General features: G+C 43.2%; 1 long non-coding RNA gene across 4 annotated transcripts in view; it reads left to right on the top strand.

Annotated features, from left to right (window-relative positions):
- The first annotated feature begins 602 nt into the window (after positions 1-602).
- Positions 603-24,063, top strand: part of LOC133229738 (uncharacterized) — a 37,514-nt gene continuing 14,053 nt past the window's right edge. Inside the window, exons 1-5 of one of the 4 annotated variants that reach the window (XR_009730626.1) lie at positions 639-892; positions 3,507-3,592; positions 5,320-5,396; positions 9,641-9,757; positions 9,927-17,512. This is a non-coding gene — a long non-coding RNA (uncharacterized LOC133229738). Of the gene's footprint in view, positions 958-3,506; positions 3,593-5,319; positions 5,397-9,640; positions 17,513-24,063 lie in introns of those variants that run through there. The other 3 variants (XR_009730627.1, XR_009730625.1, XR_009730624.1) reach the window with 3 other exon arrangements.

Genomic DNA, 24,063 nt, shown 5'->3' with positions numbered 1-24,063 from the left:
AGGTTGATTGCCAGTGCTAGACTCAAGCCTGAGATGATTATATGGGATGGGTGGGGCGAGGAGCAGTTATTGTTCTGTACCTCAGTCGTGTTCGGCTCTTGGCGACCCCATGGACTAAAGCAGCCAGGCTTCCCATCCTGCATCTCCTGGAGCGTGCTGAAACTTGTCCATCCAGTCGGTGATGCCATCCAACCATCTCGTCCTCTGTTGTCCCCCTTCTCCTCCTGCCTTCAGTCTTTTCCAGCCTCAGGGACTTTTCTGAGTCAGGTTTTCCCATCAGGTGGCCAAAAGTACTGGAGCTTCAGCTTCAGCCTCACTCCTTCCAATGAACATTCAGGACTGATTTCCTTTAGGATTGACTGGTTTGATCTCCGTGCAGTCCAAGGGACCCTCAAGACTCTTCTCCAGCACCACAATCCAAAAGCACCCGTTCTTCTATGCTGAGCCTTCTTTATGGACCAACTCTCACATCCCTATCTGACTACTGGAAGAACCATAGTTTTGAGTATAGGGACCCTTGTTGGCATAGTAATGCCATTTCTTTTTAACACTTTCTGGTTTTATCATAACTTTCCTTGCAAGGAGCAGGCCTGTTTTAATATTCTGGCTGCAGTCAGCTTCAGAGGTGATTACAGTAATGAATTGTTTCTCCGCGCCGCGCCCGCACCGCTCTACCCACTGCGCCCGGACGCCGGTCCCAGAACGCCTCGAAGCTCCTCCTCACACTCCCGATGTCCCCACGCGTGTTCGGCTTAGCTCAACGCCCCGCCCTCCGACGACCTGGCTCCGCTGAGTCCCCGCCCCCAGGCCGCTCCGCCTTTCACTGCGCGTGAGCGCAGATTCGTGCAAACCCGGAAGCGGAGCGCGGCAAGTGGAGGTCTCTCAGCTCAGCGTGAGTTTTTCTGTCTGATCAAACCTGCGCCTTCAGTCTCCTTTCCTCGTTACCCCGAGTCTCAGGTTCGCTAGTGACTCTAAATCCCTGCGCCCGTCCCACCATCCCCAGCAAGTTCAGACGTCTTGCTGCTGCTGCTGCTAAGTCGCTTCAGTCCTGTCCGACTCTGTGCGACCCCATAGACGGCAGCCCACCAGGCTCCTCCGTCCCTGGGATTCTCCAGGCAAGAACACTGGAGTGGGTTGCCATTTCCTTCTCCAGACGTCTTGGTGAGCGCCAAAGGGGCGCCGCCATTTTGCTTTAAAGTCGCTCTGAAGCCGCTTCCAGCTTTTGGTCCACAGAGACGCTGCGTTTCGCACCTGTTTCCTACTTGAAACCATTTACTCACCTCACTGACCTCTCTGCCCTTCCTACACCGCATACAATTCTCTTCGGCGAGGTGGGTTTATTAGCTCCGTGGCCCCTAGCCGCGCCGACCGCCCCGACCTCTCCGCTTCCGGAGAGGCCGCGTTGTCTCCCGGGTCCTGGGATTCTGGAGAGCTCGCCCCGCTGCTGAGACCCCTTCCCTCCCAACCCGTCTGTCCTCGCGTCTCCTCAGGCAGGTGTTTCTGCCCCGTAGGCTTTCTCTTCATAGTGACGTTGCCGTGACCGGTGTCGGGGGGAGGTGACCTGCGCCAGCCACGTGGCACCCGAGGTTCCGTCCCAAATTCCACCCGTTGCTGGTTGGCTTTTGCGGGAACCGGGCTTCTTAATCAGTCACCATCCCTGTAAATAGTGGGCGAGGGGTTGTCAGTAGAAGCAGGGACAGCGACTCCTAGAGAAATAGAAAATAAAGAGAAACATGAAGAAGAAGCGATGGCAATGAAGAGGATTGTGAGGAACTTGTGAAGAGACAACAGCATGAAAAAGAATGAGCCTTGAAGGTAGAGGTTAGGGAAAAAAGTTTAGAGAAAAACAGGATTTCCTGAGAGTTAAAGGTGAGCAAGATAGGGAGGTGGTGTTCGGTCCCAGTCTTTTCGAACCCTGTTTCTCCCAGAGTTTGCTCAGATTCGTGTCCGTTGAGTCAGGGATGCTATCTAACCATCTCATCCTCTGCCGCCCCCTTCTATAGTCTTCAGGGGAGAGGGGTTGTAAATCAGGGGCCCCAAAGAAGGCGACAGTGGAGAGGCAGTTCACACTGAGAGCCCTCAAAGGGGATATAAGACTTGGGACCTTGACCTACAAACAATATCCTGCTGGGAGAGAAAGGGAGCTCCTAGTGGTTGGAGGAGCTGAGAAAGGAAGCTGAAAGGAAGCACAGCCACTTGAGGGTGCCAGAGAGTTGGGAGGAAGAGAGGGCAAAGATGGAGGAAGAAAGGCGGGAGATTGAGGATCACCAGGGAGGATGGAGAGAACGCATCTTGATGGGGAACAAATGGCAGAGAGAGGCCGGATGGGAGTCAGGGAAGAAGTAGAGAGGAGGACAGGCACAGCAGGAGAGCAGAGGGGAAGAGAAAGGGAGACGGAGAAAGAAGTAGGGAAACAGATAAACCAGATGAAGTGGAAACAACTATTGTGCAGGTGTGGCAGGGGACTAGATCCAGACGAGTGCTGAATCGATTGTATAAGAATTATTAAGTTGTGATACATTGATTTTTGGCTTTAAAATCTACTAAGTTTAAGACATTCTTTTTTAAATTATACAGATGAAAATGAGAATTGCAAAACTTCTGTCTGTAAGGCTTGTGCATTTTGTAATTATCTGTATTAAAAGATAACATCCATGTGCAGAGGTTATAGAAGTTTAAGCTGCGGCAGTGTCTTGATTCTCTCAGAGGTGGGTCAGCCCCTTCCCTTTTCCTGGTGTGGAGTAGAGGTTAAGAGTCACGACGTAATGTAAGCAGTTAGTCTGATACTCCAATTTCCTCTCTTTTATGTGATCTCACATGTAGTGAGCTGAGTTGATCTGATGATGTTTCCCTCAGGTCCAGAAGCTGAGGAACAGTGACCCCCTGAGATGATGGGCCAAATTGGGTGTGTGGCAGTTCTTGGAGGGACTGCCCAGTTAGTATTAGAATTTGAAATGGATCCCAGTCTTGCAACATGAAAAAGGACAATAGTAGGATGGAGGTGGGAGCATAGGCTCAGAAAGAGAATCATGAACCGTCTTCTGTGAATAAAGGTCAATGTGAAGGGAGGACTCCCACCTCTGCTGGCTTCCCTGTGTCCTCAGGGCAGCATCCTGACTCCTCAGGTGGCTCCACAGCCCTTTGTTATCCTCAGGCCTCTGCCAGTGTCTCCAGCCTCATCCTGGGAGCTGACCCCTTTCTCATGGTCAGTCTGTCCTGGTCACATTCACTTAGTCCTTGTTCATATAACCAAAACCTTCTCCGTCTCTGATCTTAGTTGCTACATCTACCTTTGGCCATTATATCACTGTTGCCCTTGCTCTTTCTCTTCCTTCAGGTCTAGGCCAGCAAGGTCTCCCCATCTCCTTCTGATATTTGCTGTCATGTTAACCAGATTTACTGCCTCTATATTAATCACCTTCATCAGAGATGGCCTTCTTTGATTATTTGGAATGTTTCCTCTTTTCCCTTCATTGAAGGATGCCCCATTTTCTTCTTCCTTCCAGGATGTGTGCAACATCTCTTACAACATCTCACAGACTATGAATGTGTGTTTGGCTGAAGAATTCTCAGGGGAGATGGAGGTTACAGGGTAGGTGATGATGGTTCCCATATCTGTTCTGGACATTTCAACTCTAATTGATCCTTACCCCACGTGGAGACTTATTACCCAAAGCAAAAAGATGTGAGAGTCCTAAGAAGCCTGACAGATCTAGTGTCTTGATGCTATGCTATGCTATGCTAAGTCACTTCAGTCGTGTCTGACTCTGTGTGACCCCATAGATGGCAGCCTACCAGGCTCCCCTGTCCCTGGGATTCTCCAGGCAAGAACACTGGAGTGGGTTGCCATTTCCTTCTCCAATGCATGAAAGTGAAAAGTGAAAGTGAAGTCGCTCAGTCATGTCCGACTCTTCGAGACCCCATGGACTGCAGCCTACCAGGCTCCTCCATCCATGGGATTTTCCAGGCAAGAGTACTGGAGTGGGGTGCCGTTGCCTTCTCCGAGTGTCTTGAGGCATCCCCATATTTTAGTCTGCAGTGTCACTGCTCACTGCAGCCCCCAGGTCTTCTAAGCTCTGTCCATCCAGGGGCCAGTTTCCATCTTGGACAGCAGCTTTGCCTTCCAGCAGCTCATCTGCCCATTGCAGCAGATGCTGAGTTTACTGTGGTTATCTTGCATTTAGCTGTGAGCAGGGAGAACATGAGCCAGTGAGACTGGGGGCTCTCTCATCTTGTGACTTCTTTATTGAACTCAGTCTGCCTATTTCTCAGCTACATAATGTCCACAGTCACTGATAGGTTTTCCCAAGAGGACCAGGTTCTTTTTCTCCATATTCAGTCCCAGTGTCCTTGGATTTGCAGCTTGGGCAGATTTCTGTTGCACTATGCATGCCTAGTGGTCTCTGCTCTTTTTCAACCATGCACGGAGAAGAGGTAGAAAAATGGGAGAAGCTGAAGGGAAGCTTCATTGAGGTCTCCAGGAGGGTTGTGAGAGCAAGAGTGGACCTTTTGATGAACCCAGTGAATGGGTGTGTGTGTGTGTGTGAGAGAGACAAGCGTTGTTGTGGGAGATGTTGGTCAAAAAGTACAAACTATGAGTTGTGAAGTGAGTAAGTCCTGGGGAGGTATGTGCAGCATGCTGACTGTAGTTAATCCTATTCTATTACTGCACAGTGGGAATATGTCAGGAGAGTACATCGTCAGTGTTTTCACCACACACAAAACATGGGATTTTGGAGGTGATGGATGTGTTGGTTCGTGGATTGTGGTAAATATTTCACGGTGTACACATGTCACATGGTCACATGGTGTATGGTATGTATACACATACCCCTTTTGTTAGTCGATTCTCCCCCATCAGACACGCTCCTCAGGTTCTCATGTGGGGCCTTGTCCCAGGAATGTGCACAGAGTCGCAGATGATTCCGATTTGGATCCTGCATTGAGCACCAGGGCTCTTAGCCTCCACTTCTGAGACTAAGGTCAGGCCCTGGGGGAGGGGAGGGCGCTCTGCCCTGAGTGGGGCTGGACCAGGGCCTGCTGTGTGACCTGAAGGGCATCATGGGGTCAGTGGAGGTGCCCCCTGCTGCTGTGTGCATGAGGCCTCACCAGGAGGGGAGGGTGATCCGAATAAAAGTGTGGGAAAGTTCCATGTTGGACTCCGTGCGGGAGTTGACCATCCTGAGTCCCTCCTGAGACCGTGGGCATAGAGGATTGTCTGTTCCACATGGTGAGGGCTTCTCTGTGTTGGGGATGGGGCTCAGGAAGCGGGTGTGTTGACTCTAAGCATTAAACGCATGCTTTCCACTTTCATTATAGACCTCTGAAGACTTGTGTTGCCTGAGGAAGAAGCCAAGAAGATGAAAGAAAATGTGTCAGGAATTGCTCTTTCTCAGGTAAGGTCATATTCTCAGTGGGTTCTCAGCCTGTCCTTTCTGAAATGCCCTTCTCTGGACTTGCTTATTGTGTCTGACTCTGAAGTGTCCTGTCTGACTCCTGTACATGCACACTCACCTGGGGCCTTCCCTCAGGGCCTATCATCTCCACTTAGATCCCGTCTCCCCATGACCCAGTGACCCGGCCCTTGTGAGGAGGCTCCCTTGGGCACTGTCCTAGGCAGGGCTTCATACCCACGGGTTGGAGACAGGGTCTCAGTGCTGTTGGGCAGCAGGGATTGCTTAGGGCCCATCTGGATGTGCTGTCTGCTCTCTGTCAACGAGGGTAAAGAAGCTGCATGTGGAAGTCGGGTATTAGTGTGCACAATACTTGTTAAAATCTGGAAAAGAGGGGGAATCAGATCTGACTTTTTATAGTACATAAATGCTGGAGAGGGTGTGGAGAAAAGGGGACCCTCTTACACTGTTGGTGGGAATGCAAACTAGTACAGCCACTATGGAGAACAGTGTGGAGATTCCTTGAAAAATTGGAAGTAGAACTGCCATATGACCCAGAAATCCCACTGCTGGGCATACACACCGAGGAAACCAGAATTGAAAGAGATACATGTACCCCAATGTTCATTGCAGCACTGTTTATAATAGCCAGGACATGGAAGCAACCTAGATGTCCATCAGCAGACAAATGGATAAGAAAGCTGTGGTACATATACACAATGGAATATTACTCAGCCATTAAAAAGAATACATTTGAATCAGTTCTAATGAGGTGGATGAAACTGGAGCCTAGTATACAGAGTGAAATAAGCCAGAAAGAAAAACACCAATACAGTATACTAACGCATATATATGAAATTTAGAAAGTTGGTAACAATAACTCTATATGCGAGACAGCAAAAGAGACGCAGATGTATAGAACAGTCTTTTGGACTCTGTGGGAGAAGGCGAGGGTGGGATGATTTGAGAGACTAGCACTGAAACATGTATATTATCATATGTGAAACAGATCGCCACTCCAGGTTTCATGCATGAGACAGGGTGCTCAGGGCTGGTGCACTGGGATGACCCAGAGGGATGGCATGGGGAAGGAGGTGGGAAGGGGGTTCAGGATGGGGAACACATGTACACCCATGGCTGATTCATGTCAATGTATGACAAAACCACTACAATATTGTAAAGTAATTAGCCTCCAATTAAAATAAATAAATTAAAAAAAAATAATAATCAGTTCAGTTCAGTTGCTCAGTCGTGTCCGACTCTTTGCGACCACATGAATCGCAGCATGCCAGGTCTCCCTGTCCATCACCAACTCCTGGAGTTCACTCAAACTCACGTCCGTTGAGTTGGTGATGCCATCCAGCCATCTCATCTTCTGTCTCCTTTTCCTCCTGCCCCAATCCCTCCCAGCATCAGAGTCTAATAAATAAAATTAAATGTGCATCTCTTAAAAATCTTAGTGTTTGGCAATGGAATGGAAAGTTGAGAAAGAGGCTTCAGGTCTAGAGAGTGTTTCATTACCTTTCCTCATTTAAACTGTGAAATCAAGTTTACTAATTTTTTTTCTTTTTTTGGCTGCATGGTGAGCTTGGGTGGTCATAGTTCTGTGAGTAGGGATTGAACCCAAAATCATGCAGTGGAAGTGTGGGATCTTAACCACTGAACCGTCAGGGAATTCTGCAACTTTCCTAATCTTAATTAAATATTTCATTAATGGACTATAATAATAAAATTTTGATTATGTACTCATACACATACATAACTACATACCTCAAATTAAGGATAAAGTCACTTTTTTTTTAATGTATTTATTTGTTGTACTGGGTCTTCATTGCTTCAATGGCTTTTCCCTCATTCCGGCAAGTGGTGGCCACTCTCATTGCAGTGGGGGCTCCTCCTTGCATTGGCTTCTCTCATTTTGCAGCACAGGCTCTAGAGTGCACTGGCTTCAGTAGTTTCACTTGCTGGGCTCTAGAGCTCTGGCTCAGGAATTGAGACTCAGGGATCTAGTTGCCCCTCAGCATGTGGGATCTTACCGGACCAGGCAACAACCCATGTCTCTTGCATTGGTCAGTGAGTTCTTTACCATTGAGCCACCAGGGAAGCTTTGATATTATTTTTAAACACAGGTATTTTATACACATTAGAATAAATCTTCTGTATATTATGTTCTGCTTGTATTACTTTTTATTTTTTTGAACTAGTATCCTTTTATTTTTTTGAACTACAATAAGATAATGTTGAGGACTTCCCTGGTAGTACAGTGGATAAGAATGTGGCCGCCAATGTAGGGTGCATGGGTTCTATCCCAGATCCAGGAAGATGCCTCAGAGCAACTAAGCCCATGTGCCACAACTACTGAGCCTGTACTCTAGAGCCCAGGAGCCATAACTCCTGAAGCCCGCACTGTCTAGAGTCTGTGCTCCAAAACAAGCGAAGCCACTGCAATGAGAAGCCGGGCACTGCAGCTGCAACTAGAGAAAGCCTGCTCACAGCAACGAAGGCCCAGCATAACCAAATAAGCTTTAAAAAAGACATAGAATGCTGACAAACTTAATGACGTACAACTGATTGATTTTTAATGTCCCAAAGATGCTGAAATATACAAGTAAAAGAAAATGGGAGTATCATCCCAGAATGTGTCAAAAGGCAACTCTTTGGAGTACGAAATGTCCACCCTGGCAAGCTACCATGGAGTCACAAATAGTCTGACATGACTGAGCAGCTGAACAACGACCTTCACACACAACAGAGTGAGCTCGAAAAACCAAATCTAAACCTCTAACTTTCTTCCTACAGATTCTTCAGTGACTTCCAGTAGCTTTTGGAATAAAGTCCTAAATCCTACACCTTGTAGAAATCAGCCTCTACCTGGCATCACCCCTCTTTGTTCCCTGTGTCCCAGTCACACTGGCTGACTTTCTGTTCACTAAATGTCTTCCTGCCTCAGAGCTGGCACTCAGGCTCTTCTCTCTGCTTACAAAACTCTTCCATTTCCCACCTTGCCAATCCTAAGTGTTTCTTCCTCACGGAGACCTCATCTGATGTCTGATTTCTTGATGTAGGTCAAGACTTTCTGTTGAATCTTGTCTTAGCACCAGGCCTGTTTCAGAGCACATATAACAATAGTGATGTTAAAATTATGGATGTAATTGGCCAGCTGGCTCCTGGATTGTAAGCTCCATCATGTATACCGCTGTATTCCCAGTTCGGGACACAGAGTTGATGCTCACTAAATTTTGATTGAATGAAAGAAAAAAGACAACTCTTTTTTTTTTCAATCAGCTGTTTGTTTACATGTGCATGCATGAGTGCATGGATATGTAACTCCATGGTTTTATTATAAAACATCATCTCATAAATATGCTTTATGCTTTGTAGCAGTTGCACTTGTATCTTAAATGTATTCCATGACCTTAAGTTTATTCTATCTCATCACATGAATGATATAAATAGTAGTAAGATTACTGACATTGTATGGATTGGCGGGGAGAGGGGGTGATTCTGTATAGTGATCATTTTACTGTTCCATTGCACTACAGCTTCCTTGAACTTGTTTCCTGTATTCTCTGGGAACGTTCTGTGGATGGTCTTTTACACTGTTACTTAACTGTTTAATTTTTTCGGTTCAGTTGTCTCTCCCAACCACCTGAACTCAAGTGCTGTTGCTTCATTTCTTAACTATTTAACCTGAGTAATTTCTTAGAGTGACAGAGTTTTCTCTCCCGTAAGGTGGACACAGATCTTTCTCTAACGTGCTGCTATGTTGATGAGAAGTTCATATGTGTAAAGTGTTTAGAGTAATGCTTAGTGTGTATGAAGTGTTGAGACACCTCTGGTCAGTGTGATGATGACATCCTCATCACAGTGTGTGTTCTTTTAAAGCCACTGTGGACTTTGTTGTCTCTGAAGACACCAGTCTTGCTGTAACTCATCTAGATAGTGAATGTCATTCAGTGTGTTGAGTGTAACACTTCTGCATAGACAACCCACTGTTGATTGTAATTTGTTTTTCTTGTCTTGTCCACACATATGACAAATTCATGTTGATTGGAGGATATCATCATCTTATGAAAAAACAGGAAATTAAATTAGACACCACCAATTTGCTCCAAATAGATTTGCATGGATCTATCAGAATATTACTTCAGCTGAATTGACCTTACCTGTCTCACTTGTCCTTTTCTGTGAAAATAAGAACCCTCCTCAGGGCCTGTTGGTGAAATGTGTTTTCATTTCCAACACAGTTAACCTTCAAGGATGTGTTCATAGATTTCACTCCCGAGGAGTGGGAATGTCTGGACCCTGCCCAGAGGACCTTGTACAAGGACGTGATGGTGGAGACCCTCAGGATCCTGCTGTGGGTGAGGATCACTTCCTTCCGAAGTGGTGGTATACTTTGGGGTACCTCTGCATGTTCCCTCTGTGTCTCTTGGGAGCCCCTGTTTTTCTTACTGAGATCAAAGCCTTGTTGACTCTCACATGTAAGGCTTCATGATTGGCATCGGGAGTTCAAACTTGTCCTTTCTTCAGGTGACCTGCTCACTGTATGATACACAAGGAGCTTTTCCCGAGCTTGAGTGTTTATAAAGCTGATTTCAAACTTGTGAAGGATCGAACCCATGCCTCCTGTATTTGCAGGCATAGAGCCACCAGGATGTTAAGGAAATTAAATAAATAGTCTTGTTTAGGCTTCAAGACAAAGTAGTGCATTCTTCTGACCTTCCTTCTAACCTGTCTGGACACACCCTGACTGTGAGTGCCTTGACTCCCTGCTGTGAATGCAAGGCTTGTGGCACCATAAATAAGTTAGGGGACAAATCTTGAGTTTGTTCAGCCCTTGGAAGGGGCTCTGACCAACCAAGCCCCAGGCTTAGCAGCATCCAAGTTTTATAAGATGAAACAAACAGCATTAAGATGAAACCAGAGCTGCTGTTTCCTCACAGATTGATGATGATATCAGTTCATGTCCTGGGATTATAAGCAGTAACCTCGAACTGCAATCTTTGAAGTCTCACCCACGGAATGGACACACTGCCTGGGACGTTTTCCCAATTGAGACTCCAGATGTGCTGTGTCCTGGGATTTGCCAGCGCTGTTTGAGTCTGGATGTTGGTCAGAAGCCAATTTGATGATATATCCTCTGCTGTTTCTATTTCTCTTTGCTTTAAATGGTAGTGTATTGAGAGTCAGCTAGATAATTCTCTGTCTGTATTATGTATTATTTATTTGTATAGGGATTCCCTGGTTTCTCAGATGGCAGAGTCTGTGTGCAATGTGGGAGACCTGTATTCGATCCCTGGGTTGGGAAGATCCCCTGTAGAAGGAAATGGCAACCCACTCCAGTATTCTTGCCTTGATAACCTTGTGGCCAGTTGAGCCTGGTGGGCTACAGTCCGTGGGGTCACTAAGAGTCAGACACGAGTGAACACCTTCACTTTCACTTTTTTCATTTGTATAGCACACATGGCTTATTTTATTAACAAATCCTTTAACCCTAAGATGAAAGTGAAAACTTTTGGCAAAACATTAATTGGTGCTGTGAGTAGGATTTGTGAGACAAAATGCCACTCTGTAAGAAAAGAAGAGATTAAGATTGATGAAGTTTTTATTCCGAGATGAAGGTTCATCTTTACTCATTAGCTAATAAATGGGATGTATTCACTGGATTATGTGAGAATTGGGACCTTAAATTCAGTGGGCTGAACCCTTAGAAGTTACTGAATGTTTGTGACTCTCACCCCTTGAGAAAGGATAAGAATCTGCCCTGCTGGATGAGAGGCTGGATCCTCTTCTCTCCTACTGTGAAGTACATAAAGCTAACTTAAAATTGTCTGAAGAGAAGTTACAAATGGAAACAGAATTATGCGATTAGTGAGGATGATTGTCCACATTACAATGTCAAATTATATTTTAGCTGATCAAATCCTCACTTTTTAAGTCGGCTCTCTATTGAGCCAGCCCACAGCTCCAATAGTGTCGCCTACTGCCCTTTCTCTCTCCATTCTCTGTCCTTTTGTGGCCTTTCACCCCTCCCAACCCTTCTGTCTCCCTCTCTATCAGCTGGTCCCCTTCTAACTTCCCCTGTCTCTCAGTGGGGAGGATGAGCCCAGCTTCCCCCACTCCTGCCCCCATTGTAGGAAGTTTCTTTACCCTTCAGATTCTTCTGATCAAACCAATACCCCCATCCCCCCAGAGTGACAATCTAAGATTCTTATCAGCCCATCTGTCCCTCTTATCACAGTCAATTTGAGCACTATTTGGTCTGTATTTTAGCCATGAAATTATGACTATACAAAAGAAAGTAGCTTTTTTGATACAGGATGGCCATGATATTCTTTAGACTCTGGAGAAAACATAATTTCTGTGAGTCTACTGCCTTTATTTGTAAAATTGGAATATTAGTGCTGTTAGGTTGTATAGAATATTGCCTCTTTTACAGGAAAGATCAGGAATTTTTTTTTTTTTTTGGCTGCAGCATGCGACAGGCAGTTGCATCTTAGTTCCCCATTCATGGATGGAATCTGCTCCCCCTACAGTGGAAGCACAGAGTCCTAGCCATTAGAGCACCAGGGAATTTCCCTCAAAGATTACTTTTGGGTAAAAAATATATTAACTTTTTGTCATGCTTATTGTGACATGTCCCTTTGTCTACATTACATCATGTATGTTGTTAATTTGCATTTTATTTCTGACAGTGTTGTCTCTGACTCCAGGTAATAAGTTTTTAAAGAATATTCCTTTCTTGTGATAAGAATACATTTTAAAAATAATTTATTTTTTATTCATTTTTGGCTGTGCTGGGTCTTCGTTGTGATTCGGGCTTCTCTGTACTTCTGGCAAGCAGGGTCTACTCTCTGGTTACAGTGCACAGGCTTCTCACTGCAGTGCCTTCTCTTGTTGCAGTGTGTGGGCTCTAGGTACCCAGGCTTCAGTAGTTACAGGTGCCAGGCTCTAGAGCATAGGCTTAGCTGCTCCGAGGCATGTGTGATCTCCCCAGACCAGCACTTGAACCTATGTGCCCTGCACTGGCAGGTGCATTCTTTACCCCTGAGCCACCAGGGAACCCCAAAGCATGTTCCTTTACATGTATGTTGGGGCCAGTGAACTGGATAAGTTGTATAGAAAACGGAATTGCTGTATTGAATGGCTATTGTGTAAGTAGAGAATATTTCATTTACTAATTTTTTAAATTTAGAGATGATGGTCTTTGTGAATGTATTATCCAATGTAACTGGTATGAACTACTTGTTAATGTCATAAAATGGCCTATACGTCAGTAAACTGATAGATTTATAACAGATGTTTATAAAAGTGTGTTTTGTTTTGGTTTTAAATCATATGAGGGAATTCCCTGGCAGTCCAGTGGCTAGAATTCAGTACTTTTACCTGCTTGGGCCTAGGTTCAATCCCTGGTCGTGGAATTAAAATCCCGCAAGGGATGTGGTATGACAAAAAAAAATTGTTTTAAATGAATCCTTTATTTCCTAATGCTGTGTTTCTTGTGCAATTGTAAACTGCCCTTTTGTTCTTTTTTTTGTTCATCACTAAGTCATGTTTGATACTTTGCAACCCCATGAACTACAGCACGCCAGGCTTCCCTGTGCTTCACTATTTCCCTGAGTTTGCTCAAACTCATCTGCATTGAGTCAGTGATGCCATCCAACCATCTCATCCTCTGTTGCCCCCTTTTTCTTCTGCCCTTGACCTTCCCCTGCATCAGGGTCTTTTCCAGTGAGTCAGCTCTTTGAATCAAGAAGTCTTAAGTATTAGAGCTTCAGCTTCAGCATCATCCCTTCCAATGAATATTCAGGGTTGACTTCCTTCAGGGCTGACTGGTTTTATCTCCTTGCAGTCCAAGGGACTCTCAAGAGCCTTCCCCAGCACCACAGTTCGAAATTATCAATTCTTTGGCATCAGCCTTCTTTATCGTTCGACTCTCACATCCATACATGATGACTGGAAAAACCATAGCTTTGACTGTATGGACATTTGTTGGCAAAAGTGATGTCTCTGCTTTTTAATATGCTCTCTAGGTATGTCATAGCTTTTCTTCCAAGGAGTAAGCATCTTTTAATTTCATAGCTGCAGTCATCACCCATGGTGATTTTTGAGCCCAAGAACATAAAATCTGGCACTGTTTCCTTTTTTTCCCCATCTACTTGCCATCAAGTGATAGGACCAGATGCCATGGTCTTAGTATTTTGATTGTTGAGTTTTAAGCCAGCTTTTTTTACTGTCCTCTTGCACCCCATCAAGAGGCTGTTTAATTCCTCTTTTATCTCTTTCATTAAAGTGGATTCATGTCCGTATCTGAGATTGTTGATATTTCTCCTGCCAATCTTGATTCCAGCTTGTGTTTAATCCAACCCAGCATTTTACGTGATGTACTCTGCATATAAGTTAAATAAGCAGGGTGACAATATACAGCCTTGACATACTGCTTTCCCAGTTTTGAACCAGTTAGTTGTTCCATGTCCAGTTCTAACTTTTGGTTCTTGTCCTGTATATAGATTTCTCAGGAGACAATAAAGTTGGGTATTCCCATCTCTTTAAGAAACTGCTCTTTAGTTTTTACATTATTCATTATTTAGTTTCTTTTGGATTATTTACTATAACAATATATTGTCTAGTCTTTGCATGCATACTCAGTCTTTCAGAGGTATCTGACTCTTTGTGACCCCATGGACTGTAGCCTTCCAGGCTTCTCTGTCCATGGAATTTCAGGCAAGAATACTGGAGTGGGTTGTCATTTCTGTCTCCAGAGATTCATCCAGATCCAGGGACTGAACTCTAGTCTTTCGCATCTCCTGTAGTGGCAGGCAGATTATTTACCACTGAGAAACTTGCGAAGCCCTGTCTGTTCTTTAGCATGTAATTATGTATAAATATGTGTATATTGTGTATAATGTATTTTTTTCCTCCTCAATTATGAGACAATAGTATGTTTACTACTAATTCGAGTGTGCTTTGGGGTCATGGTGTCATAATACCCTTTTCTTTGAGAGCTGACATAGGTTTGAACTATGTGAATGTTTTTGTCATTGTGTGTTTGAAACTAGCCTACTGTAAAAGTAATTTGAATTACAGGTGATCACTTTTTTTAAATTTTTAAAAATTTTAGTTATTTGGCTGTGCTGGGTCTTTGTTGCGGCACAAGGTTTTCTCTATTTGTGTAAAGCAGGTGCTACTCTATGGTTGCGATGTGTGAGCCTGTCATTGCCTTGTCTTCTCTTATTTTGGAACACAGGCTCTAGGTTGTGGACTTGTGTAGTTGTAGCATATGGGCTCAATAGTTGTAGCTCCTAGGCTCCCAAGCATAGGCTTAATAGTTGTAGCTCATGGGCTTAGTTGCTCCATGGCATGTGGGATCTTCCCAGGTCAGGGACTGAATCCATGTTTCCTGCACTGGCAGGCAGATTCTTTACCACTGAGCTACCAGGGAAGCCCAATTACTCTTTCTTTATTAAACACTATTCCTTTAGTGTTTCTCTTATTTTGAAAATCATCACTGGGAAGATTCATAATTCTGTTCAGGATGAGTACTACTTTTGGTGTAAGATCATGTGTTGAACATGAAAGAATTTATTTATGAATTATAATTAATAGGATACCTATGGTTCTTTAATGTCTCATACACATATAAGCCAGAAATCACCAACAAAAGCAAACAGTGATAAAGCAGAAATATTTCACACAGTGATGTTGGGAAGACCTGAAAGCCATGAAATCACAGATATTTTCCTCAGAGAGATCCAGAAAAATTTGCATGAATTTGATTGTCAGGGGAGAGATGATGAAAGAAATTACAAAGGAATGTCTATAACCCAGATCAAAAATCTCACTAATGAAAGTGATCGGTACAGTAGAATTGCAGCGGGAAATAGGCCTGTTGAAAATAGGCATGGATCAAGGTTTCAAGATGAACTGCAGATACTTCAACCTGAAGGGAAAACATTTGAATGTATTCAAGTTGTGAGGAGTATCAACAGTAGCACCTCAGATTTACCACTTCAGAGAACTAGTTTCTGCACCAGCATTTCTAATATATGTGAGAGTGCTGTTATGCACCCTTCAGTACTGGCATAAGACCAGGAAGCACACACAGGAAGACCTTACAAATGTACTGAGTGTGCCATGACTTTTGTTCAGGACTCAGAACTCACTGGATATCAAAGGGTCCATAGAGAGAAACCATATAAATGTGATGAGTGCAGAAAAGCTTTTAGTGCACATTCAGACTTAAGTAAACATCAAGCACTTCATACAGGAGAGAAACCATATACATGTAATTTACGTGGTAAAGCCTTCAGTCTCAAGTCTTACTTTACACTCCATTGGAGAATTCATATTGGAGAGAAACCATATCAGTGTGATGTATGTGGCCAGTGTTTTAGTCGAAATTCATATCTTAGGAATCATCGGAGAATTCCTACTGGAGAGAAACCTTACAAATGTAATGAGGGTGGCAAAGTGTTCAGTCAGAGTTCAGGCCTTATAACTCATCAGAGAATTCATAATTTAGAGAAACCATATAAATGTGATGAATGTGGCAAAACTTTTAGTGCACATCCAGACGTAACATCAAGCAGTTCACACAGGAGAGAATCCATATAAATGTAATTTATGTGGCGAAGCCTTCAGGTACAGGGCTTCCTTTGCAGTTCATCACAGAACTCATACTGGAGAGAAACCATACAAATGTGATGAGTGTGGCAAAGCTTATAGTGCACATTCAACCTTTATTTACCATCAAGCAATACACAGAGGAGAGAAACCATATAAATGTAATTTGTGTGACACAGCCTTCAGGTACAGGACCGACTTTTCAGTTCATCAAATAATTCATAATGGAGAGTAACCTTACAAATGTCCTGAGTGTGGCAAAGTCTTTAGTCAGAGTTTAGTCCTTACAGTCAATCAGAGAGTTCATACAAAAGAGAAACCATGTAAATATGATACGTATGCCTTAATCAAATTGCACACCTTGGAATTAATTGGAGAATTCATACTGGAGAAGAATCTCACAAATGTAATGAGTGGCAAAGCCTTTAGTGCATGTTCAGCCTTAACTGACCATGAGGCAGTTCATACAGGAGAAAAACCATAGACATGTAATTTATGTGCAAAGCTTTCAGTCACAGGAATCACTTTTCAGATCTTCTGAGAATTCATACTACAGTGAAAACTTACAAATGTAACGAATGCAGTAAAGCATATCATCTGTTTGACCCTCAGAAAAGTCACACTGGAGGAAAACCACACAAACGTGTTGCATGTGGAAAAGCTTTGATTCTATGTTCAGACTTAAGTAACCATCAATTAATTCTGAACTGAGATTTTACCCACATCATGAATGTGGCAGGTGTTTTGGAAGGCATTCATTTCTTACAAAGCAAGAGAAAATTCATCCTGGAGAGAAGCCATACATTTAGAGTGCAGTCAATCATGTGACCATAAGGTAACTCTTATGGAGGGAACCATATAAATGTAATGTGTGGCTGGATCTTCAGTAACAGGTCTCATCATTCACATCATCAGAGAATTCATAATGCAGAGACACCTTACAAATGTAAGGTGGGGAACATACTGGAACAGTAGTTTACAAATGCAATGGGGGTGGAAAAAGTTTCACCTTGAGTTGGATGCATTTGACAACAAGAGTCCACACTGAAGAGGAGTCATGGAAATGTGTGGGCACGGGCTTTCTCCAGGCTCTGTGTGCACTAGACCTCAAATTACACATCTTTCAGAGAAACTACACAGATATAATGTGCACAGTAAAACTTTAACCCGAAGTTCAAATCTGTGAAACATGAAAGAATTTATATTGGAGAGCAAGCTTGTACAGGTAATGAATGTTGTATAGTTTTTTTTCACCAGATATTCACACTTTGGGCATTATGAGGTAATTTATGCAGATCAGAAACTGAACAGATATACTGAATATGAAAATATTTCTAAGAAGGCCAATATGTCTTCAACAGTCACCAGGAAATTCATTTGGGGAGAATCTTTATAGATGTAATGAATTTGCTAAGTTTTTAGACCAGTTCTTACAGCAGGCCACATATCAGACAATTCATATTAGGAATAAATAAATCTTTAGTTCTCCAACATTAACCTCCAATACTATTGCAGAATAATTACATACATACAAATACTATTGCAACATAATTACATTAAATATGTTGAAACTTATGACATGAGGTGTATATTGAAACTGAAGGACATGTAGGAAGATAGCCCAGTATCTTCAGTGTGTAAAGTATTTAATTAGTGGAGTTTTCTTGAGAAGGCCATATTACTATTGAGAGGGTAACAGGCAGGAAGGCCAGGGGTCTCCAAACGGAGGAAATAAGCTGCAAGTGTCAGACATTTTTATCTCTTTTAAGCAGCAGGAGGAAATAAACAAGCGATACTTTTTTCCTTCTCTATACAAATTTAAAAGGAGGTTTCTCTTAAAATACTGAGTTGCCATAATGACACCTGGTTTCACCTGAAGTTAACTATTCTCAAACCTTGAGTTAACCAATGCATTTTTCTTATGGAAATGTTTGTCTTAAGCTATGTTAATGTACTGTGCATTTACCCCAGACTCTGTCTTCAAGTCGGTTCCGCCTAATGGCTCAGAACCTACTTGACAAACCAGTATGTTATACTCAGATGTTGTTCCCCTAGTCTATGTAAACAAAACTATTTGTATGGTATTCTGCCCTTTCTACAAGATTCAAGTCAATCCTTTTATGGCCCGGGATGAATCATGTGGTGCCAAGATTATCCCAAAATACACTTTATGGATGAGGGGCCTGGTGCCATTCTGAGTTTTAAGACATTCCTTTCTTTCATTAACAGACTGCTAGTGACAATGGCAGCCCACTCCAGTACTCTTGCCTGGAAAATCCCATGGATGGAGAAGTCTGGTGGGCTGCAGTCCATGGGGTCACTAAGAGTCGGACACAACTGAGCGACTTGTCTTTCACTTTTCACTTTCATGCATTGGAGAAGGAAATGGCAACCCACTCGTGTTCTTGCCTGGAGAATCCCAGGGACAGCAGAGCCTGGTGGGCTGCTGTCTCTGGGGTCGCACAGAGTCGGACATGATTGAAGCGACTTAGCAGCAGCAGTGACTATATACGAAGGCAATGGCACCCCACTCCAGTACTCTTACCTGTAAAATTCCATGGATAGAGGAGCCTGGTGGGCTGCAATCCATGGGGTCGCTAAGAGTCAGACACAACTTCACTTTCACTTTTCACTTTCATGCATTGGAGAAGGAAATGGCAACCCACTCCAGTGTTCTTGCTTGGAGAATCCCAGGGATGGGGGAGCCTGGTGGGCTGCCGTCTATGGGGTCGCACAGAGTTGGACACGACTGAAGCGACTTAGCAGCAGCAGTGACTATATATCCAGCTGAAGACTAGCCAGGGGGGTACTCTTTCTGCCCCCTTCTGATGCCTATGTCAGAAGCTTTCTCTGTCTCCTTTATACTTTAATAAAACTTTATTACACAAAAGCTCTGAGCGATCAAGCCTTGTCTCTGGTCCCAGATTGAATTCTTCTCCTCCGGAGGCCAAGAATCCTGGCGTCTTTTTGTGGTTCAGCAACAGCCTTTCACTATGACTTTTCTGCAGTAGTTTGAAAACCTTCTGCAGCTGTCTTATAGGCCTTTAATGATGGTCTCTGCAGAGGAGTTAGTAAGATGAAGAGCCTAACCTGATTAAGTGTGGTTCATTCATATCCATCTTTACTGAGAAAACAGGGACACTGCATTATTCAATTCACTGGTGTGTGAATTGGCATCAGATAAGGGCAGAGAATAATGTAAAACTGTGCCATAACTTATCATGTTTTTTCAGGGCGCCCTTCCATACACAGACCACAGCGTGTTGTAGGACTGGGTGCTATACCATCTGACCATCGAGAGAGCAGTTATCTGAGTGGAAATTTAATCAAAAGAAATCAAATAGTATGTGTATGATTGACATTTAACTGTTGCCATTACCATTTGCTATTGTTTTATTCCGAATGTATCATGGATGTCCTCTTGATTCATAAAATGTAATCACTTTCTCCACAACCCCAGATGAATCATGTTCTTCCCACCAACAGGGTTTTATCTGACCTCAGTATTTTGTAACATATAATAACAATGCAGTGTTAGGCTCTTGGGGCTGAAATAATCTATGAGAATTGCTTTCCACAGTGGAACCAGAGATCACGCAATTTGGGAATTACATATTCATAATTTGCACTTGAGTTACTCTGCTTCAGAACATTCAGACAGCTGTAATTAAAATACCATAGCATGCATTTTCAGACTCAAAATATATATAAATAGAAAAATTGTGGACTTCCCCAGCAGTCCAGTGGTTCAAACTCCACACTTCACTGCAGAGGGCACAGGTTTGATTCATGGTCAGGGAAGTAAGATTCTGCAAGATGCCAGGTAGGGCACCCCATGCCCCCCCACCATACACACACACACACACACACAGTACAAAAATTTGAACTTAGAAAAAATTTTTTAAATTTTATTTTATTTTTAAACTTTACAATATTGTATTAGTTTTGCCCAACATTGAAATGAATCTGCCACAGGTATTCCCGTGCTCCCCATCCTGAACCCTCCTCCCTCCTCCCTCCCCATACCTTCCCTCTGGGCCGTCCCAGTGCACCAGCCCCAAGCATCCAGCATCGTGCATCGAACCTGGACTGGCGACTCGTCTCATACATGATATTACACACGTTTCAATGCCATTCTCCCAAATCTCCCCACCCTCTCCCTCTCCCACAGAGTCCACAAGACTGATCTATACATCAGTGTCTCTTTTGCTGTCTCGTACACAGGGTTATTGTTACCATCTTTCTAAATTCCATATATATGCGTTAGTATACTGTATTGGTGTTTTTCTTTTGGCTTACTTCACTCTGTATAATAGGTTCCAGTTTCATCCACCTCATTAGAACTGATTCAAATGTATTCTTTTTAATGGCTGAGTAATACTCCACTGTGTATATGTATCATAGCTTTCTTATCCATTCATCTGCTGATGGGCATCTAGGTTGCTTCCATGTCCTGGCTATTATAAACAGTGCTGCGATGAACATTGGGGTACATGTGTCTCTTTCCCTTCAGGTTTCCTCAGTGTGTATGCCCAGCAGTGGGATTGCTGGATCATAAGGCAGTTCTATTTCCAGTTTTTTAAGGAATCTCCACACTGTTCTCCATAGTGGCTGTACTAGTTTGCATTCCCACCAACAGTGTAAGAGAGTTCCCTTTTCTCCACACCCTCTCCAGCATTTATTGCTTGTAGACTTTTGGATCACAGCCATTCTGACTGGCGTGAAATGGTACCTCATAGTGGTTTTGATTTGCATTTCTCTGAGAATGAGTGATGTTGAGCATCTTTTCCTGTGTTTGTTAGCCATCTGTATGTCTTCTTTGGAGAAATGTCTATTTAGTTCTTTGGCCCATTTTTTGATTGGGTCATTTATTTTTCTGGAGTTGAGCTGTAGGAGTTGCTTGTATATTTTTGAGATTAGTTGTTTGTCAGTTGCTTCATTTGCTATTATTTTCTCCCATTCTGAAGGCTGCCTTTTCACCTTGCTAATAGTTTCCTTTGTTGTGCAGAAGCTTTTAAGTTTAATTAGGTCCCATTTGTTTATTTTTGCTTTTATTTCCAATATTCTGGGAGGTGGTTCATAGAGGATCCTGCTGTGATGTATGTCGGAGAGTGTTTTGCCTATGTTCTCCTCTAGGAGTTTTATAGTTTCTGGTCTTACGTTGAGATCTTTAATCCATTTTGAGTTTATTTTTGTGTATGGTGTTAGAAAGTGTTCTAGTTTCATTCTTTTACAAGTGGTTGACCAGTTTTCCCAGCACCACTTGTTAAAGGGATTGTCTTTAATCCATTGTATATTCTTGCCTCCTTTGTCAAAGATAAGGTGTCCATATGTGCGTGGATTTATCTCTGGGCTTTCTATTTTGTTCCATTGATCAGTATTTCTGTCTTTGTGCCAGTACCATACTGTCTTGATAACTGTGGCTTTGTAATAGAGCCTGAAGTCAGGTAGGTTGATTCCTCCAGTTCCATTCTTCTTTCTCAAGATAGCTTTGGCTATTTGAGGTTTTTTGTATTTCCATACAAATTGTGAAATTATTCGTTCTAGCTCTGTGAAGAATACTGTTGGTAGCTTGATAAGGATTGCATTGAATCTATAAATTGCTTTGGGTAGTATACTCATTTTCACTATATTGATTCTTCCAATCCATGAACATGGTATATTTCTCCATCTATTAGTGTCCTCTTTGATTTCTTTCACCAGTGTTTTATAGTTTTCTATATATAGGTCTTTAGTTTCTTTAGGTAGATGTATTCCTAAGTATTTTATTCTTTCCGTTGCAATGGTGAATGGAATTGTTTCCTTAATTTCTCTTTCTGTTTTCTCATTATTAGTGTATAGGAATGCAAGGGATTTCTGTGTGTTGATTTTATATCCTGCAACTTTACTATAATCATTGATTAGTTCTAGTGATTTTCTGGTGGAGTCTTTAGGGTTTTCTATGTAGAAATTTTAAAGATCTAATTGAAGTTGAATGATTCATGAATCAGGCGGCACCCTACTTAGTTCATTCATAGGTGCTCAAAGGAGCTGTACAACATGGAAGGCTTCCATAGGTAGAAACTAAATAGGACAAGAAAATTATTCGCAAACACATTGCTTCAGGTCTGGTGTCCTATGCAGGGATGTGTGCAGGAGGAGGGTGTAGCCAGCGTCTGGCCCTGCAGATTACAGCACTATTGTCCTGGAAATTCCAGTCAATGACTCCTGGTCACATTTTTAAGCAGGCAGACACTGCAGTGAAGTGTTGTTTGCCCTCCTGGAGGCAGTGGCTCCACCTTGGGCCTGTCTCCTTTTTAACATGGCCTGAACCTTGCCATGCATCACCATGAATAGGTGTCTTCATGTTCTTTCTGTATTGCTTGACATAAAGAGAAAATAAGCATATAGTTGTTTAGTCATGAAGTCGTGTCAAACTCTGTGACCCATAGACTGTATCCCGCCAGTCTCCTCTGTGGAATTTCCCAGGCAAGAATACTGGAGTGGGTTGCCATTTCCTCCTCTAGAGGATCTTCTTGACCTGGGAATCAAACCTTCGTCTCCTGCATTGACAGGTAGACTCTTTACTGCTGAGCCAGCTGGGAAGCCCCAGATAACAAGGTGAGTCTTTAAATTTTAATGATAGATATTCTAATTCTAGCATCAAGGCAAGGAAATGAAAAATACCCATTTTTGAAATGTCATTTGTACCACTCTACCTGAAAGTGAGAGATAAAGGCTTGTAGTTGGGAAATTACTTTACATTTTTATTACATAAACTTTTAGGTTTGTTTTGAAAGACATGAAACAGTTTTTTCTTACAGTCTTCAATTTTTTTTCTTTTTTATTTCCACATACAAATTTTCAGTAAAGATCACTCCAATGTAATGACTTCCTTCACTTTTATGATAACTTCACAAACATAGCCATGTGTATTCTTAATTTCTCAGCCACTGTGCAGCAAGGCAAGGCCATGACACCAGTTTTGCCAAATACAGTGTGAGTGCAAGTAATGCATTACTCATCTGAATGATGTTATAAATAAATCACCCAGGCAACTCCCTGATGAACCAATGGTTTGATTTCTGTGCTTTCACTGCTCGGAGGGCCTGAGTTCAAGCTCTGGTCAGGGAACTAACATTCTGCAAGCTGCATCAGTCAGTTCAGTCACTCAGTCGTGTCCGACTCTTTGCAACCCCATGAACTGCAGCACGGCAGGGCTCCCTGTCCATCACCAACTCCCGGAGTTCACTCAAACTCAGGTCCATCGAGTTGGTGATGCCATCCAGCCATCTCATCCTCTGTCGTCCCCTTCTCCTCCTGCCCCCAACCCCTCCCAGCATCAGGGTCTTTTCCAATGAGTCAGCTCTTCGCATGAGGTGGCCAAAGTATTGGAGTTTCAGCTTCAGTATCAGGCCTTCCAAAGAACACCCAGGACTGATCTCCTTTAGAATGGACCGGTTGGATCTCGTAAGGTCTGTTTAATGTGGGGATGATTCATTTGTTTATTTTTGGCTGTGCCAGGTCTTATTTGTTGGGCTCAGGGCTGCTCTCTAGTGGTGCTCAGACCTCTCATTGTGGTGACTTGTTGCAGAGCACGGATCTAGGTCATGTGGGCTCAGTAGTTGTGATGCTCGGACTTAGCTGCCTTGTGATATATGATGTCTTCCTGGACCAGGGAGCTAACCCGTGTTCCCTGGCAGGTGGATTCCTAACCATTGGGCCTACAGCGAAGTCTCTCATCTAATGTTTGTATAAGCACCTGTGAGATCCACTGAGGGGAAGCTGAAACCACAAATAAATTCTCCCAGACTGAATTTTTTGTTCATTTGTTTCATTGGTTGTTTTAAATTATGGGGGTTCTTAATGTTAACCATTATATGTCTTTGTATTCACCTTTTAATTTGATCTTTTCAGAGATACAAATAAAACTATAAGAAAGCTCTTTCTGTGTGTGTGTGTTTGTGTGTGCGCGTGCACGTGCATGCTAGGTCACTTCAGTCCTGTCTGACTCTTTGCAACGCTAAGGACTGTAGCTTCCCAGGCTCCTCTGCCCTTTTGTCTC

Source organism: Bos javanicus, chromosome 18 (assembly GCF_032452875.1).
Source record: "Bos javanicus breed banteng chromosome 18, ARS-OSU_banteng_1.0, whole genome shotgun sequence".
NCBI lineage: Eukaryota > Metazoa > Chordata > Mammalia > Artiodactyla > Bovidae > Bos > Bos javanicus.
The sequence above is the reverse complement of the archived record's forward strand: the minus strand, read 5'-3'. Positions and strand labels throughout refer to the sequence as shown.